At 38.8% G+C, this 18,081-nt stretch overlaps 1 protein-coding gene across 17 annotated transcripts in view; it reads left to right on the top strand.

The window, feature by feature from the left end:
* The window catches only part of KDM4C (lysine demethylase 4C), a 412,741-nt gene that overhangs the window by 230,371 nt on the left and 164,289 nt on the right, over positions 1-18,081 (top strand). The window lies entirely within an intron of this gene.

Genomic DNA, 18,081 nt, shown 5'->3' with positions numbered 1-18,081 from the left:
ACTACATGTTTATATTTTATAATTTAAATGAAAATACTAAACTTCCTCTTTTTCTCTTTTAACTGAAATGTTTTTCAGTTGCATGTTTTTCTAAGGTTAGGCAGCTGGATAAGGTGACTGAAACTTCAATTAAAATTCTTTTTATTGCCCAGTTGTTTAAAAATTATACAAATGTGTTGAAACCTAGACTGATAAGCAAAGCTGTTTGGGTTTTATTCTCGAAGCATCCAGGATATGTACATATTCTTCTGTTGCCATTTGTTGATATTATTGCCATATTCCTGCTCTTTCCTGAGTTCACTGTCCATAGGGAACGAGGATGTGTATGAAGTACATGGGTGAACTATGCATGCTCTGGTGCACCCATGCACTTAGGGGAGAGGGCAACGCTCTCTCTCTGGCCATGGAACATACTAGAAGTGATGAACCTACTGGAGGGCGGCCAGCTTAGAAATCTGTGACAGTATTTCTTTCTTTGTTTTTGGTTGGTGAGGATGCCTGCTCAGAAGCTCTCATGTTTCCTAGAATTGTAAAATGCTTCAGTACAGGTTAAATGCTCAATTTCTTTTTGTGGCTTTGAAACCAGTTGTCATTCAATGCTACTTGCTCTCTCTAGCTTCATTTCCCTTAACTTTCCTACATGAGTCTTCCTTTCTGTTTAGACCATCATTCCCCTACCTTTTTAGCACCAGGCACGGGTTTTGTAGAAGACAGTTATTCCATGGATAGGGGCAGGGGTATAGGGGTGGGGATGGTTTTGGGATAAAGCTGCTCCACCTCAGATCATCAGGCATTAGATTATCATAGGGAGTGTGCAACCTAGATCCCTTACATGGTTGGTTCACAATAGGTTTTGTGTTCCTATGAGAGTATAATGCCACTGCTGATCTCATAGGAGGTGGAGCTTAGGCCTCTGCTCACCCCTTGCTGTGCGGCCTGTTTACTGACAGGCCACGGACTGGTACTGGTCTATGGCCTGGGAGTTGGGGACCCCTGATTTAGACAACTTCTCCTTACCCTCCCCCTGCTGCTTTTGCTTCCATGCGTTTGCCCAGGCTGTTACATTATGTGTGGCACTCTTTTCCGTCTTGGAATGTTTCAATCCCTTGTCACCACTCACCTCTCCTCTTCCACCTCTACCGCCCATAGACTCCATATGTGCTTGGTTCTCTTGCACCATGATCACCTTACACTGTGGTTTGTTATTTGTCTGTCCATGTATCTGTCTCCCTACTCTCATTCCTCTCCTTTGCTTCCCCTATCATGCTTTTGGTAGTGAACATTTCACTGCAATCATGGTAGCTTAAATCACTTATGGATTCAAGACCGGGAATGCCCTGGATAAGGCAATCAGTAATCCTTGAAATCAGCCATTAAAAAGCTAAATACCTCAACGTGTTACATACTGTCATATTAAAAGAAAAATGTAAATCCTTGTCCAGGAAAGAGTCTCTCTATATATGTGTATAGAAAAACATGTTGTTTTAATTACCTGTAGAAATGTGATAAAGTATATATTTAATGTGTCAGCTCTTTCAGTTTTGTATCTTGACAGAATTGAAAATCTCTCTACCACTGTGCCAACTTCTAGAATTACCTCAAAGTTAAAATGCAGCTGACCCATTGTAGATGTGGCTGGTGCCTTGGAGTTTGAGGGCTTTTGGAGCTGTGACATCACGTTGGGTCAGTAAGTGACTCCTTCTTGAGGACTAGCTTATTTAGGCTATGATGGTTGTACAGGCTATGGTGGTCCTGAGAGTGGTTTTTTTTCCCACCCACAGCAAAGGAATGATGCATACTGTTGTCTTCAGCACATTAATTAGAGAATGGGTTTTTTTCCTAGGATTTTTTTTTTTTTTTTTTTTTGGATTGCTGAGAAAGGAGTGTCGTGTGAGGAAGAAAACAAGAAAGATCAAGACTAAGTCAGTTCAGTAGAAGTCACTAGTGAACTTAAATTTCCTGATCTTTGCAGTTTGTATTTCTGTTGCTTTATAAAACTATTCTTTGAAACATAAATGTGTGTACATACACCTGTATGGACACACACACACACACACACACACACACACACGCAGTGTGATATTTCCACACAGAGAATAGTTGCCATGGAGATGAAAGCCTACGTTGAATAAGTTAAATATCTCATAAAAGGGAATTGTTCAAGGGAAGCATGGTCATGCTGTAGCAATTCACTGAAACATTATGCAGCTGTATAGAATGTTTTCAAAGTATCATCTTTAGCACTCTTGGGATAATGCCACCAATATAAGGTTAAGTGGTAAAATACAGTTCAGCTAGGTTTGTTTACATTGGAAATATTTTGAGGCAAGTAATTATCTGATGGTTTCAGAAAGTACTTACACCTTTGCAGGTTTTAAATTTTTTTTTTTTTTTGAGATGGCGTCTCGCACTGTCGCCCAGGCTGGAGTGCAGTGGTGCAATCTCAGCTCACTGCAAGTTCTGCCTCCCGGCTTCACACCATTCTCCTGCCTCAGCCTCCCAAGTAGCTGGGACTACAGGCACCTGCCACCACGCCCGGCTAATTTTTTGTATTTTTGGTAGAGACGGGATTTCACTGTGTTATCCAGGATGGTCTCGATCTGACCTTGTGATCTGCCCACCTCGGCCTCCCAAAGTGCTGGGATTACAGGCTTGAGTCACCGTGCCCGGCCCTGCAGGTTTGAAATTTTAAAAATATATTTAGGGGGTACAAGTCCAGATTTATTACATGGATATACTGCATAGTGGTGAAGTCTGGACTTCAGTCTAACCATCACCTGAATAGTGTACATTGTACCCATGAGGTAATTAATTTCTCATCCCTCACCAGCTTTGGTCTCTGTTGCCTTGCTGCCCATTTTGATGTCATTCACACTCACAAATGTTTTAAGCCATGGCAAGCTTCTTCTCACGAGCATTCTCATCAGCAGCACTTTAATCGTGCTGACGCCAACTCCAGAACTTCCCTTGAGGTGACATTGGGCTAATCCTGCATTGACATCAGTATCTGAACATGTGCTTTATCACACCTCTGTCCCCTTTCTCCTGGCCTCATAGTGCATTGTTTGTTCTTTGAAGCTTTCATCCTGCACGTGTGTGCATTTGTTTCCCAACATTTCTTATTTTACTACATTGTTTTCAATTAAAAATGGAAAAATTGTTCTCAATAAAAAATTTCCAGCTTTTCCTACTGTTACTTCTAGTCTGCTCACTGCTTTTGTGCTTGTTGTGCATCCAATCCCCTTGGTTAAGAGATGAGGTTAATGATGTTTCTAATGCAATTGTAAACTAAGGACAAGCTGTGCTAGTGTACAGAGGACTTCGTGAACATGGCATTTGCTGACACAGTGATACTCCTCTGCTCAGCGATTCCCACCATGTGCTAGTGGTGAGTATAGCTAACATACTTGTGCTGACAGTGAAGTTTTGTTGGAGTCTGTGAAAGTTAACTGGAAATTTATAAGAAAATTGCAAGACTGTTATTAGGTGATTTTAATTTTATTTTTTATGCTGATAATGTTTCATATTTTCTGTGACAAACATTTCTTTTATATTTGGCCAAACAAGTGTTTTTTACAGAGTGTCAATATGATGGAGTGGGTTACCTGATAATACCCTAGGTATAAAACAACTAGAAATAATGGATAATATAAAATAAACAACTTTTATACTTGCATAGAGAGGCAAAAATAGCACAAAGGATAATATCTCTCCATGCCTACAAATCAGGGTCAGTCGGCTCCAGCACTCTGCTGTGTGATGCCTCGGTGCCTGCGTTTACAAAGTAGTGATGGTAGCAGCACCTGCCACATGGAGGAATTGTTTTGAGGGTTAAAAAAGTGTTTGGCACATAATGACTTTTGTTGTTGCTGTTGTAAGGAGGGGGAGAAAGTGACAGCCGATTGGTAAGGGAGAGCCAAGTTGTGGCCGTTTAGGAGAAATTTGCCAGGACCAGAATGGGTGCAGAGCGATCAGAACTAGGACACTAAAGGACCCCTCAGACATGCAGAGCTGGAGTCTTAAAAGCCTACACCTTTACTTAAGTGCACACTTGAGAAAAAGAAAAAGTGGAAAACAAAATCAAGAAACAAACAAAAACAAGAGAGCTTGCTTGCCTGAAACTTAGGCTTGGATGGTGAAGGGCAATATGATAGAAGAGAAAGTTATTCTAAGAATTCCTACCCATGTGGTCAAGTTTATACCTCTTCTTCTAAGTGAGAAATTTAAAATGAAACTTAGGCTGGCGATTAATGCCTCTAGGGCATCTGGCACAAGCAGTTGCAAAATCTTTGAACACCCACTGAGTAAAAGTCTGGTTGAGTAACAGTCAATAGATCTGGAGTATTGACTTTGTGCTTTATATGTTTTTTGACTTTGGGTAAGTCCTCTCTCTGGCCTCTTTCCTCCTGTGTAAAATGTGAGGCTTGGTCATGAATGATAAGTGTTCCTAACCTGTAAGTTCATGTATGGATTTTGGGCATTTTGAATCCCCTGAAATAGCATGTGGTGACAGATTGAAGGCTGCTTTTCCGAAGAGCTGATTGCCATTAATCTAAAGTTTTACTTATGACTCTTCAACTATAATTTTATGTTTTCTAGAATAATTAACACAGAAAGTTGGAAAGATGCAGATAACCAAGTGTACTGTGTTTAGTCAAGTGCAGAGGCAGCCTCATCTGTTAATACAAGTTTGGATATTGGCAATATTCAGATTAAAGCCCTGGTTTTGGGTCTGATTTTCTCTAATCTGAATTTTCCAAATAACTCTTCATCAGTCATCACTTCAGCAAGTGCACTACTGTAATGGGCTGTTAAGCATCTTTTTGAAATTAAAGACAGCTTACACCCTGATCCCTATCTCTGTAATGTCTGCATGCCTTGAGGATTAGATTAAGAGTGTATTTCAGGCAATGTTACAGTAATTTATTTCTTGGGAAGTCTATATATATATATAATATTTTATTCAATAATGGATTGAATATTTAAATATAGAGACGGAAGAGGTGGAATTGGAGATCTTTCTTGGTGTTTAACCATCATTTAACCCATCTAACCCAGGTTTTCTGTTGTTTTGAAGAATAAAATTTATACATTTATTCACTTTTAAGTAAGTGAAATCTCAGGAAGTCCCGTTTGACTAAATTTGATTACTTCCCTAAATGATTTTCTCTAGTTCACATTTCTTTTATTAGAACAATTGTTTATAGGCTGGGTTTGGTGGCTCATGCCTGTAATCCCAGCACTTTGGGAGGCCGAGGCAGGCGGATCACCTGAGGTCAGGAGTTCGAGACCAGACTGGCCAACATCGCAAAACCCCGTCTCTACTAAAAATACAAAAATTAGCCGAGTGCGGTGGCGCACACCTGTAATCCGAGCTACTTGAGAGGCTGAGGCAAGAGAATCGCTGGAACCTGGGAGGTGGAGGCTGCAGTGAGCTGAGATCATGCTATTGCACTCCAGCCTGGGCAACAGAGCAGGACTCTGGTTCCAAAAAACAAACAAACCAACAAACAAATAAACAACAACAAAAAAACAATTGTTTATAAGCAATTGAATACTAAACTCGTCCTATGTGTGTTTTCCCAGGACTAGAACTGCCCACTGATTGCACTTCATTCTAGGTTGTTTTTTTTTCTGGCATTGCCTGGGATTTCCTGTGGTATTTTCTGAGTACTTCACCCCGTGTCTTGTAGTCATTGTCCTGCTGGTACTTTTACTACACAAGCTGGCTTATCTTAGACACTTTGCAATTGTTCTTCAAACAAAAGGACATTACTTAGAAGTGGAATTTAGAAATAGAACTAGAAATCAAAGAGTTAGAATTTAGAATTGGCTGTTGCCCTTTACCTTTTGTAGATAGGTGTTTGGGGAAAATTATGCCCTCCTGCTGCTGGCAAGCTGTTACTCTCTCTGTTTTAACTGTATTGATGTAGATTTGCCAGTCTTAATTTTGTGTCTCTTATTTTAAGGATTTATTAAGTGAATATGTTGACCAAATATAATGACGATGTCTTTTTGATTCAGAAATTACAATTTTTTTTAAGTATTAAATATAAATGTTATTTTAAATATTAAAAACAATCTTTTGTTTTCCAGATGCTACTGGGTACATGACTGTCTGCTTTAGGGTAGGCAGGCTGCTACTTGGCTTAGTGAATAGGTACATCTCCTATTGAAAGTCTTTCCCCTCTGTAAAAAGTTCTTTTCCCTGCCAGTTTGGAAAAATAAATGCTGTTTGATGGCTGCTGCATGTCATGCTCCAAATGTTATTAATTTTTACATAATGATCTCTTTGTTCCATCAATTCTTTTTAGCTTGAGATATTACTATACTTTCATAATAAGCACATTTATAGTTCTGTCTGTTTAAGCAATAAAACAGCAAATTCAGCAGATTACTAAGTAGATTGGCTTGGAATGTTTGTTGATAGGTCACAGCCAGTGTTTTCCTGCGTTATGTGGACACAAAACATTAGATGTTGTTGGCACTCAGATAAAATGGATATTTTATCTAGTGCTTAGGTTTGTAATAATAATTTGGTGTTCTCAGTTTAGCTTGATTTCTGCCAGTAAATTCCACTGGAAGTCCCAGTGGCATTGATTTTTACTGTAGTATGGTGAATAAAAATCAAAACCACCTCACCTTTATTATGCTAGTGGCTTGGTCAGGTTTTGATTAAATTAGAGACAAAAATGCTGGCTTTATAATTTATGTGATGCTGTTGCTTTCTGTATTTCTTACGTTCAATTTTGAAACTTTTCTAAACAATGATTAGCATGGAATCTTATGATCAGGTTTCTGAATGTGCTAAAAGCATGGAGATTGTAAGATGATAATAGAGAGTTTGATTCTTTTGAGTTCATGTATGCCTTGTTATTTTTTTAAAATTAACTTATAAATAAATTCAACCATAACCTTGTTACTCTTAAAGTCTTGTAGAAAACTACCCAGGAACAGATTTTGATAGCACAGTTTCATGGTGCATTCAATTCTTTAGAAAAATAATGATTGTATTAGGTTGTAATATATATGAAATTGTCAATATTTGAAATTTTTTTTACTCTATGAAAACTGCAATTTCATACAACTCAAGTGTGTTACTTTACATTTTTTTCAACCTGAACACAGTTTCTTTTTCTTGGAGACAGAATGTCTTAGCCTTATAGACCACTGAATTAGCACATATTTTGGTACAGTTTTTTTTTTCATTGTTATTTTCACCTTTTCTTTGGTTGTAAAATTAGCTCTGAAGATGGAGAATCAGCATGGAAAGTTTATGTATATTTTAAATTTTAATATTGTGGTGACTTTATGTCTTCATATTCTTTGTTTTGCCACTGGCCAATGAAAACTTAGTCCTGGCTGGCAACATTCTGCAGGTTGGCATTTGTGCACGTTGGTCATGGAGTTTAAGTAACATGTCCAAGACTTCCAGCTAGTGAATGGTTAGAAGGTGGCTCTCTTTATCAGCATTTTAATTTTCATAGAGTTGTTTTAGTCCTTTTCCCTTTTGGAGGTGTTAGGTTCCCAGGCTTCAGAGAAATGGTGAGATGAGTATATTTTTATACCTATCAAGTGAACCTATACATTCTGGACTGATATTCCATTGTTTTAGTGTTTATGTTCTTTGTTTTGTTTTACAGAGATTTTTGTTGTGCTTTAAAAAGTAGAAACTTAAGGAGAAATGATTGGCTATGATATGTATATGTGTTTGAGTATTACATAAATATTTCCATAGTTGTTGATAACGTCTTTTCTTGAGGAGTAAACTTGATAATGCCTTCAAGTGAGTGAGCCATGGATCTGGGTTAAGAATCTTCTTGGGGACCCCCAGGAGAAGATTGAATCTTTCATGAAGTAGAGCTGACAGGACTATGTAATGTATTTTGAAGGGAAATGAGAGGAAGAGTATGTATAGCCTTGTTCTCTCCTTACTTCTGTATGCTCCCCTGAATAGTCCATGTCTTTATCTTCCTTAGTTGGTGTGATGGCCGCCCTACTTGAAGTTCTCTCCTTAGCAGCTGTTTTGTGTGATCTGCCACGTGATAACTCCTATTAGTTGTTGGGTCAAAATATCTATGATTCCTGCTATCATTTACATAGATGACCAAAGCTGACTTTTTTTTTTTTTTTTTTTTTTTTGGTATGGGGAGCTTCTTTTTCATGTAGATTACATCATGCTAGTGCTAATAGTTTCTTGCTTGGAGATCTTGTTTTGCCATTTTTTGACTTTGTATTGTATATGCTGTTAATGAAATAGCTTATGAATCTGGAGGTTTTTACCATGGGTAGTTTTTGTTTGTTTGTTTGAGACAGAGTCTTACTCTGTTGCCCACACTAGTGTGCAGTGGCACAATCTTGGCTCACTGCAGTCTCCGCCTCCTGGGTTCAAGTGATTCTGCTGCCTTAGCCTCCCGAGTATCTAGGACTACAGGCACGTACCACCACACCCGGCTAGTTTTTCTGTTTTTAGTAGAGACAGGGTTTCTCCATGTTGGCCAGGCTGGTCTCGAACTCCTGGCCTCAAGTGATCCTCCTGCCTCGGCCTCCCAAAGTGTTGGGATTACAGGCGTGAGCCACCGCACTTGCCTCCCATGGGTAGTTTTGAACTCCATAAAGGGAAAGGGCTGTTGCTTTTAATTTCTTATTTCCAGAATCTGTTATATTACCTAGCATATGGTGAATTTCATATGCTTAGTACCTGTCTTTGTTTTTTAATTGTAAATTGACAATTTATAATTGTATAAATTTATGGGGTACAAAATGGTGTTACGTTTTATTAGTACAATGTGGGATAAGTTAGTTGACTTATGTGTCACCTTAAATACATAACATTTTGTGGTGAGAACATGAGAATTTTACTCTGTTAGCAATTTTAAAATGTATAATACTATTATTTCTCTTCAGATCATGTGGCTCTTTCTCCTTTTTTGCCTATCTTTGATTTGACGCTCAGAATATGTTCCTTCTGGTGCCATGTTGACAGCTAAGTTTCCCAAGGATATGCCAGCTTTCTTTGGGAGTTTTCTTCTTCTCATTCCTACCATAATGTGAGAATTGACTGAGCTGGTTTCCTCCTGTTTGTTGTGTACATTACTAGTAACCATTACTTATAATTCTTTTAGATGATGCTAGCATCATTTTTACTGGTAAGGCAATCGAAGCTCATAGACATGAATTCACTTGCCCTAGATCACAAAGCTAGTAAGTGGTAGATAACAGGTTTTAAATACTGTCTGTTCAGTTCCAAAGTTTACACTCTACACTCTTGTGTTTTAGATGGACTATTGCTATGACTGCCAGGCTGGAGTGCAGTGGCACGATCTCGGCTCACTGCAGCCTCCATCTCCCAGGTTTAAATGATTCTCCTGTCTCAGCCTCCCGAGTAACTGGGACTACAGGCGCCTGCCACCATTCTAGGCTAATGTTTGTATTGTATTTTTGGTAGAGACTGGATTTCACCATGTTTGTCAGGCTGGTCTCGAACTCCTGACCTCAAGTGATCCACCTGCCTCGCCCTCCCAAAGTGCCAGGATTACAGGCGTGAGCCACTGTGCCCAGCCTACTTTTTCAACACTAACAACCTCCCAAAATAGCTAGAATACTGGTAAAAGAAGTTGAAATGGACACATATAAATGTCTGATTATAGCCAGATACCTTTGTTAATAGTGTAGATAAACTTCCCAGCATTCCTTGTTTTTGTTCATGCGTGTTATAAAATGTATATAAAATATGAGCTAATGTTCTTTAAGAAACTTAAGCCACACTGGTAGTGCCATAGTTCCTGGTGAAACCTGTCTCCTCAGAGGTAGCATAATTATCATGGGTTTTTTTTTTTTTTTGGTAATAGGAATTTTGAAGTTGTGTTCTTTGGAATGTTTCTCTTATTTAAAGTGTATATAGAGTCATTTGGAATGTATCCTTTTGAAATACTTTCATATCAGTGTTATTGAGAGGTGATACATAAAGAACAAAACTATATACATCCATTTAATTTCTTAAGTGCTTTAGACTTTAAACTGTAGAATTCTCTGCTATCCATTATTACATTAGCATCTTGGGGGAACTATAATGCAGAATTTGATTTTTTCTCAATGTCACCACTTCTTAGTAAAATCATACCTAAAGTCCTATAATTTTTTTCTCTTTTGTACTTTTGAACACAGCTTTATAAACATTTGAAGGTCAGCATTTCAAAAAAAATCACTTTAATATAGTTTCATACATTATTCAGTACAGAAATTATAAAGTTCCCAAGTTTGAATCTTTGCCTTTTTGAGTATCTCACTTCTGCACTTATCCCACCCCACTACACCCCCCATTCCCTGCAGGATGTTTGAAACCATATATAAATGCGTCCCAGGACTGAGATTTTGCTCAAGTACCTGAAACTTAACAGATGCTGCTGTGCTCTTCATAGTAGAGAATGGTGCTGTACCAGCCAAAACACCTCACTGGAGCATCACCCCAAGCAGCAGAATGAGTGTGATGACTGGCAAAGGGAAATTATACTGTAGTGGAGTTGATAGCTTTTCTCATCTGCTGAGTTCCATCCACAAGTCTTGGCAGCAGCCCTTTCACAAATGGCCTGAATAATTTTCCTTAGGGACATCACTTACATGTAACAAAATTTGTTCAAAGATACTGTCCTGAGTGAGTGAATGAATCTGGCAAAAATCTGTTCTTAAGGCAAGGTTTCCCCCAGTTCATAGTTCTCACCTAATATTATTTTGACAGCAGTTTTTAAAAAACTTATGACATGTTTTTATAACTATGAAAACTTAAAAAGCCTCTTTATTTCAGACATTTAACTTTTTTAATAGAATTGGCAATATTCCCTATACACGGTTTTGTGTTCCCATTTTTATTGATTATAATATTATATTCAACTAATATGTTGTGTAATGTATATATTCATACTGTATATTTCATTAATCCTCAAAAGCATTTCTTCTAATGCATGCATTATATAGCTATGCCATAATTTATTTGCATATTTTAAAAAAGATTCTTTTAGATACTTTTGTAAAGGACATTATTTCTTTATTACCATCAATTATATTCAGTGATGTTTTTGAGTGAGTGGGCGAATAAAGGCTTTTATTTTCCCTACAAGGCTAAACCGTTTGATGGAAATACTTATATATAGGAGATAACTTGGTGTCTGTCTAGATTGGCTCTGTTCTAATCTGTGTTGTCATCTTAAAAGGTTAGTATTTACAGCATACATTTTCAGAAATTTTCTGGATGGCTGCTGCGGGGTTCTGTCCTGCAGACCCTGGCCCAATGACTGATGAGTAAAGTACACTGACACACAGATAGTCTGCTCTGCCAGTTCTACTGAGTGTCCGGGCCACGTAGTCACAGCCATGGCCCCGACCAGCCAGCGAGACTCAACGTTTATTCAGTAAAGATTAATTGACAAAGGCTTGAGTCAACACCACTAGAAGGTAGTTGACATTGTGGGCTTCCTGAGTAGAAAGCAATTAAGCACCCATGGTAGACCAAAGGTTAGCATTAAGACCACATGAGTAGGCTGGGCACAGTGGCTCATGCCTGTAATCCCAGCACTTTGGGAGGCCGAGGTGGGGAGATCATCTGAGGTCAGGAGTTCAAGGCCAGCCTGGCTAACATGGTGAAACCCCATCTCTACTAAAAATACAAAATTAGCCGGGTGTGGTGGTGCATGCCTGTAATCCCAGCACTTTGGGAGGCCGAGGTGGGGAGATCATCCGAGGTCAGGAGTTCAAGGCCAGCCTGGCTAACATGGTGAAACCCCATCTCTACTAAAAATACAAAATTAGCCGGGTGTGGTGGTGCACGCCTGTAATCCCAGCTACTCGGGAGGCTGAGGCAGGAGAATCACTTGAACCCAGGAGGCGGAGGTGTCAGTGAGTCGAGATCAAGCCATTGCACTCCAGCCTGGGCAACAAGAGTGAAACTCTGTCTCAAAAAAAAAAAAAGACCACATGAGTAAACAAGTGAGTTAGATAAACACCCCACATTCCTTTGTTTCTACTCTAATTTATTTAAATAAAGGTAAGGGGACTAGGCTGCCTTCAGCCAGGTTTATTACCGAAGTTATGCAAACTCTCAAGGCTTCCAAGAGGGTTTGTGGCTATTATAACTAAAATTTTCCCCACCAGCCTGACTGAACCCCCACAGACCTTTGCAGAGATTATGTTGAAGGCCTAGAGGGGAAGGATCATCATGTACTGAAGTACTAGGTTGCGCATACCAGCAAATAGCAGCTTTATGGCTATCTCATATAACTTGTTGGAAAACCCTGACATTTAACTAATCTTGTACTCATTTTACAGATTGAGAAATAGGTTTAGAATCATCACCCAACCAAGACCGTATAGACTGCATGAATGAAGCATTATTTTAATTTATTCTGATAGGTTGGAGCAGAGCTCTACAATTAAAGCCATGCTTATCTTAGAATAACTTGGTGTCACTTGGACTAATGTTTTCAAATATATATTTTCTAGTGTGACTTTTTACTTTATGTAAAAGTCGTTTACACTTTTGTATGAAAAGTAATACAAATTAATGTGTATAAAAAGCAACGAAAAATAAATAATCATTAAAATAAATAATGTATGTTTACACTGTTGCTAACAACATCTCAGTGTGACCCTCACCTTGGAAAGTTTTATTAATCTGCAGGAATACTGCAAATTAGTGTAAGTAGAAAACTTTTGGAGATTCTCTGAATGTCTTAAGATACTCAAAGTGAATTTCAGCAAGCCTGACTTTCTTATTAGAACCAGAAAGTTTTTAGGATTTCCTGTGCTTCAAATTAATGGGGCCTCCCCTTCTCATAACATGTCCTGTGGGATTGAGTCTCTTCCAGGCAGACCTCTCTGACTGTTGGGGAATCATTGCTTGAGCATCAGAGGTGATACTGATTGTCTATTTAATGATCATGACAAGACAGAAATCTAGCTATCCCTTTGAGGTGTTTGAAAAACAGAATTGTTTATGGTCCTGAGGAGTGGGCGGTGTGATTTGAATGGCAAGCAGGGAGAATAGCTTTGGAGATGCATTTAAGACACCTTGGAAAGGCTGAGAAGGGAGGGTTGTAAGCAGGCTGTGAATGGCTAATTACTGTGATTTTACCTATAGGTAATTGTAGAAGCAGAAGTTGTGGTCCGTTTCTTAATACCCAGCTGGCACACATATAAATCAGATATTTTTGTTTTAACTCATATTTCTTTTTGAGAACTATTCTTAGGCCCTGCTTGCATAGCTATTTCTACTACCTTTGTCCTCGAGTTTTTAATTCTGCCAGAAATATTCAGAGTAAGAGGTGATGATTGGTTTCCTGGGTCTAAGTGAGAATGAATAGTTTTAATACTACTATAAAAAAAATTTCAGTCTGTTGTGTATATGATCCAGGAGTTTCATCTATAGGCAAGTTCGTTTATAAAATGAAACAATTTATAAAATAAATTTTTATTTTTATTGACATGGTGATTAAAAAATTTGAAAACAGCTATTGAAGGTATTGTTGGCAAGGTGGCAATATTTTCGACAGGTTTCTTCAGTACATTTATCCAAGTTAGTATCTAGTTTCCCCATTTCCACCTCACAGTAGTGTTTGTTTAGGGGCTAGCCCTCTTACATAGGATGGCCCTTTTAGCCACTGCTTATGTTTCCTTATTTAGGACAAAGTTCCTCATACCTTGGTGCCTGTATACTGGGCTTCTGTAAATTTAGAAAGGCTTACATAGATTTGAGGAACTGATTTGTATTTAGGCTCGTGGTTTTCTTGACTGCATGTTACTTGCTACAAGGAATGACAATGTTTTTGTAAAAATCTTAGTCTAGGAGTACGGGTTTCCACCATGAAGTAAGAGGCTCACTGACTGAGGAAGAAAAAAATTAAGTGCTCTTGGCATAAAATCTTTGTTTTCTTCAATTTCTGGCAAACCTTGCAGACATTCATGAAAGAACCTAGGGAGAAAAGGAGGCCTTTTTGCTGTATTGACTCTTGTTTTCTTTTTGCTTAAGTATTTCAAGTTGATTAAGGCAAGCTGATTATGAAGTTACTGCTTGGCTTTAAGAGCGAAGCCTACATCAGGTCTTTTTAAGACCTGTATTGTTTAGCAGTGACTCTTTGATACTAACACTTTTAGAAAAATGTACACATGTATATGCCAGTGGTTCTCAGTCTTTTTGGTCTCAGGAAACCTTATGTTCTTATCTCTTCTGAGGACCTGAAAGAAGATTCTTTTATTTCCTTTTTTGTGGGTTCATTTTATTGATATTTACTTACTGGAAATCACACCAGGGAAAATTTAAATTATATTAATTCATTTAAAAATAGCAATAAAAACTACATTTACATAAACAGTTACATTTATTTTCATAAAAAATAATGATTTTCCCAAACCATAAAAAATAATTAGAAACATCAGCAAGGCTGTGGAATAGGACTTCACAGCGCTTGTCCCCTGGCAGAAACATCAATTTAACAACTATCAATGCTCAAAAATGCCTTCAAAAGAGGTACAGGAACCAGATGAGAGATGATGGCACCTGAGTATAGCACAGATAAGGAAAAAGATGCATTGAAGAGATAGGAAGGACAGTTTCGCATTACCTGTATTACCACTTCCCTAATCCCAGGCGGTACAGTGAGGAGAGGGATAGGGATACCTGTGTCGGAAGGAGAGTGACATGAGAAACAGATTTTGCCTCAGATCCCAATCTAAGGTCTGTTGCAGTGAAACCCAGCACCACACAGTCCCACAGCCCTGGATTCCTGGCTGGTACCTGCAGACTGAGCCTCCAGGATTGCTCCAGTGTCAGGCCATCTCTCAGCCTCAAGACTAGCTCAAGTGTCAGGTCAGTACCCATGTCCTTAGACTCCAGACCAGCACCCACGGAGCCAGCCTCCAAGTCTGCCTCAACAGTAGCCAGCATTTGCAGTCCCAGACTCCAGGCCCACTCCAGAGCCAAGACAACCCCCATAGACCCAGGCTCCAAGCTGGTCCCCTGGTCTAGGATGTAGACCAGCACTTGTGGACCTGGGTTTCATGCCTGCCCTAGTGAACCCAGGGTACAGATCTACCACAGAAGACCCTGGCACTGGGTCAACTCCCACAGACCAAACATCCAGGAACATCCCTGTGGATGCAGTTGACAGGACCACACCAGTGGAATGTTGGTGCCAAGCTGGCCCCCATGAACCCAAGATCCTGGCCTAACTCAGTAGACCCAAGCTTCAGTTCTTACATGGTGAACTTAGGCTCCAGATCCAACCCCATGAACCCAGGTACCAGGCCAGCTCACATACTGATGCAGACACAAGGCCGGAGGATTCCAGGAGCAAGCCTACCCTTGGACCATGCCAGATGGCCTGCCTAGAAGATTTGGATGGACTGACTGGTGAAGGGTTTTCCAAGCCAAAGCCAGTCTACAAAGGTTGGAATAAGTCACTGGTTCTTCAAATGCATGGATACCAACTCATGGTCACAAGAAACATGAATAATCAGGGAAACATGACACCACTGAGGGAACAAAATAAAACCTCAGTAACCAACAATAAAGAAATATAGATTTACAAACTGCCTAAAAGTAATTCAAAATAATAATCTTAAAGAAGCTCAGTGAGCTGCAAGTGAATACAGATAGACAACTAAATGAAATCAGGAAGACAATGCACAAACAAGTTGAGAATTTCAACAAAGAGATAGAAGCCATAAAAGAGAACCAAACATATTCTGGAGGTAAAGAACACAATAACTGAGCTGAAAAGTTCTACAGAGGGCTTCAAATTCCTGCCAGCCACCCAAGTCTGAATGACTGTAGTTTGTCTGCTAATAATTTTTTTCATGGAAAAAGTGGCGTTCCATGAAAATGGCAGGTAGTTCAACCTGCAATTCAATTAATTGCACAAGTGCTTTTTTAAAGACCACTCTTGAACTTCAGTGTGTACAGAAATACTTTACGCATACATTCCTTTTTTTCACAGATTTAATAAAATTGATGCTTTTTTCCCCCCATCAAAGGCATTATTAAGAGAAACTGCCTTTTTGTTACCTCTGTAAGTATGAGGTAGTCAATATAATGATTCCTTTGGTGCCACTGCCTTGATTCATGCTGAGACACCAACAATTTTACTGTCTACTGCTTTTGTATCACCGTTACAAATCTCAAATGGGTAACATAGTCAAATCACGGGTGTTATTATGAAAGTAGTTTTGACTATATAGATGCCATGCTACAGGATTGTGCATCCCCTGGAGTTCACAGATAATATTTTGAGAACTGTGGTTGTCTTTCAATTCCAGTTGACTCCTTGAACATCATTGGTTCGAATTGTTTGAGTCTACTTACATGCAATTTTTTTTCAATAAATACGTTAGAACATTTCTCATAGACTCAGAGCAATTTGAAAAACTCACAAATGAATCATGTAGCCTAGAAATATTTAAAAAATTAAGAAAAAGATATGTCATGAATGCATAAACTATGCAGATACAAGACTTTTATCATTTACTACTATAAACATAAATCTATTATAAAAAGTTAAAATTTATCACAACATATGCACACAAACACAGATGTAACCAAATATAAAGCTGCGGTATTAAATCATAAATGCATAAAATTAGCTGTAGTATATCCTGTGCTATAATAATTTTTTAGCCATCTCCTTTTGCTATTACAGTGAGGCCAAGTGCTGCGAGAAACAGTTTACATTTAGAGTCAGATTACTTCATTGCAAATATAGGCAAAGATTCTTATCTTTTGTTTTCAAATACTCTACCCATGGGTGAATACGAAGTGTTTTCCATTGTAAAAATAATAAGAACAAGCACCATGATAATGTGATTATTATAATCATAATGCCACCCTTTGTGCTACAGTTGGCATTTGACATATTTTGGGTTCAGTCCTTCCCATTTTGCCATCAGTGCAAATCTAATTTGACTTTTTCTAAAACAGGTAAGTCAACATGGCAAGGGCTGGAACACACTCACTCACCTGTGATTTATAGTTAAGCACGTTGCTCTACAGTATTCATTTATCAGACTTTGAAAGCTACTTATGCAGATGTTTAGAATGTGTCACAGCCCTAGACACTGGGTGCAGCTTTTATTCTGGCCACTTGCTCTGATGTACTGCCCTCTGCTATAGGCATTGAAGAGTATTTTTCTAACATGTTTGTCTTTCTGTATTTTTCTGGTGCTCTGTAAGATTTTATAAAGTGCTGTTCTTGTGGAGTAAAGAAATATACATTTTAGGCCAGGCTCGGGGGCTCATGCCTGTAATTCCAGCACTTTGGGAGGCTGAGGTGGGTGGATCACCGGAGGTCAGGAGTTCTAGACCAGCCTGGCCAACATGGTGAAACTCCATTTCTACTAAAAATACAAAAAAAATTCACCAGGCGTGGTGGTGGGTGCCTGTAATCCTAACTACCCAGAAGGCTGAGGCAGTACAATGGCTTGAATCCTGGAGGTGGCGGTTGCAGTGAGCTGAGATTGCACCATTGTACTCCAGCCTAGGCACGAAGAGCAAAACTCCATCTTAAAAAAGAAAAAAAGAAAGAAAAAGAAATATACATTTTAAAGACTTGACCCTCTAGGGGTATTTTATGAGAAGATCTGACTAGGGATTTTCTTTTATATCCATGTAATGCCAGTATATTGCTTGGCACTTTATAGCTGCTCTGTAAATGTTAATTGTAATAAATTCTTGAGCCCAGAATTTAATTCAGTGAAGTTCAATTAAACTTTTATTGAGCCGTGTACTATGTTAGATGAAGAAAGTAAAAATATTGACGAAGTAGTTTCTGGACTGTGAATTCCTCTGATAACTAGAAGATAATCTCATACACATAAACCTATTTTAGTATTGGAGCTTTTACCGTAGCAGTAGAGACATGGAAGAAGTAATGTGGGAAGGAGGGAACAGTGTAATTATTTCTGGTAGAGATAGGGAGGGTCACAAAATGAGGGTGGTTGTCTGGCCGTGGGATCTGATCTAGTCTTTGAGGCTTAAGGAGGATTATAAGGCAACTTCCCTTATCCTGGCTCTCTCAGGATGTATTTGAAAGACAAAGT

The sequence above is a fragment of the Pongo abelii genome, chromosome 13 (assembly GCF_028885655.2).
Source record: "Pongo abelii isolate AG06213 chromosome 13, NHGRI_mPonAbe1-v2.0_pri, whole genome shotgun sequence".
Lineage (NCBI taxonomy): Eukaryota > Metazoa > Chordata > Mammalia > Primates > Hominidae > Pongo > Pongo abelii.
The sequence above is the reverse complement of the archived record's forward strand: the minus strand, read 5'-3'. Positions and strand labels throughout refer to the sequence as shown.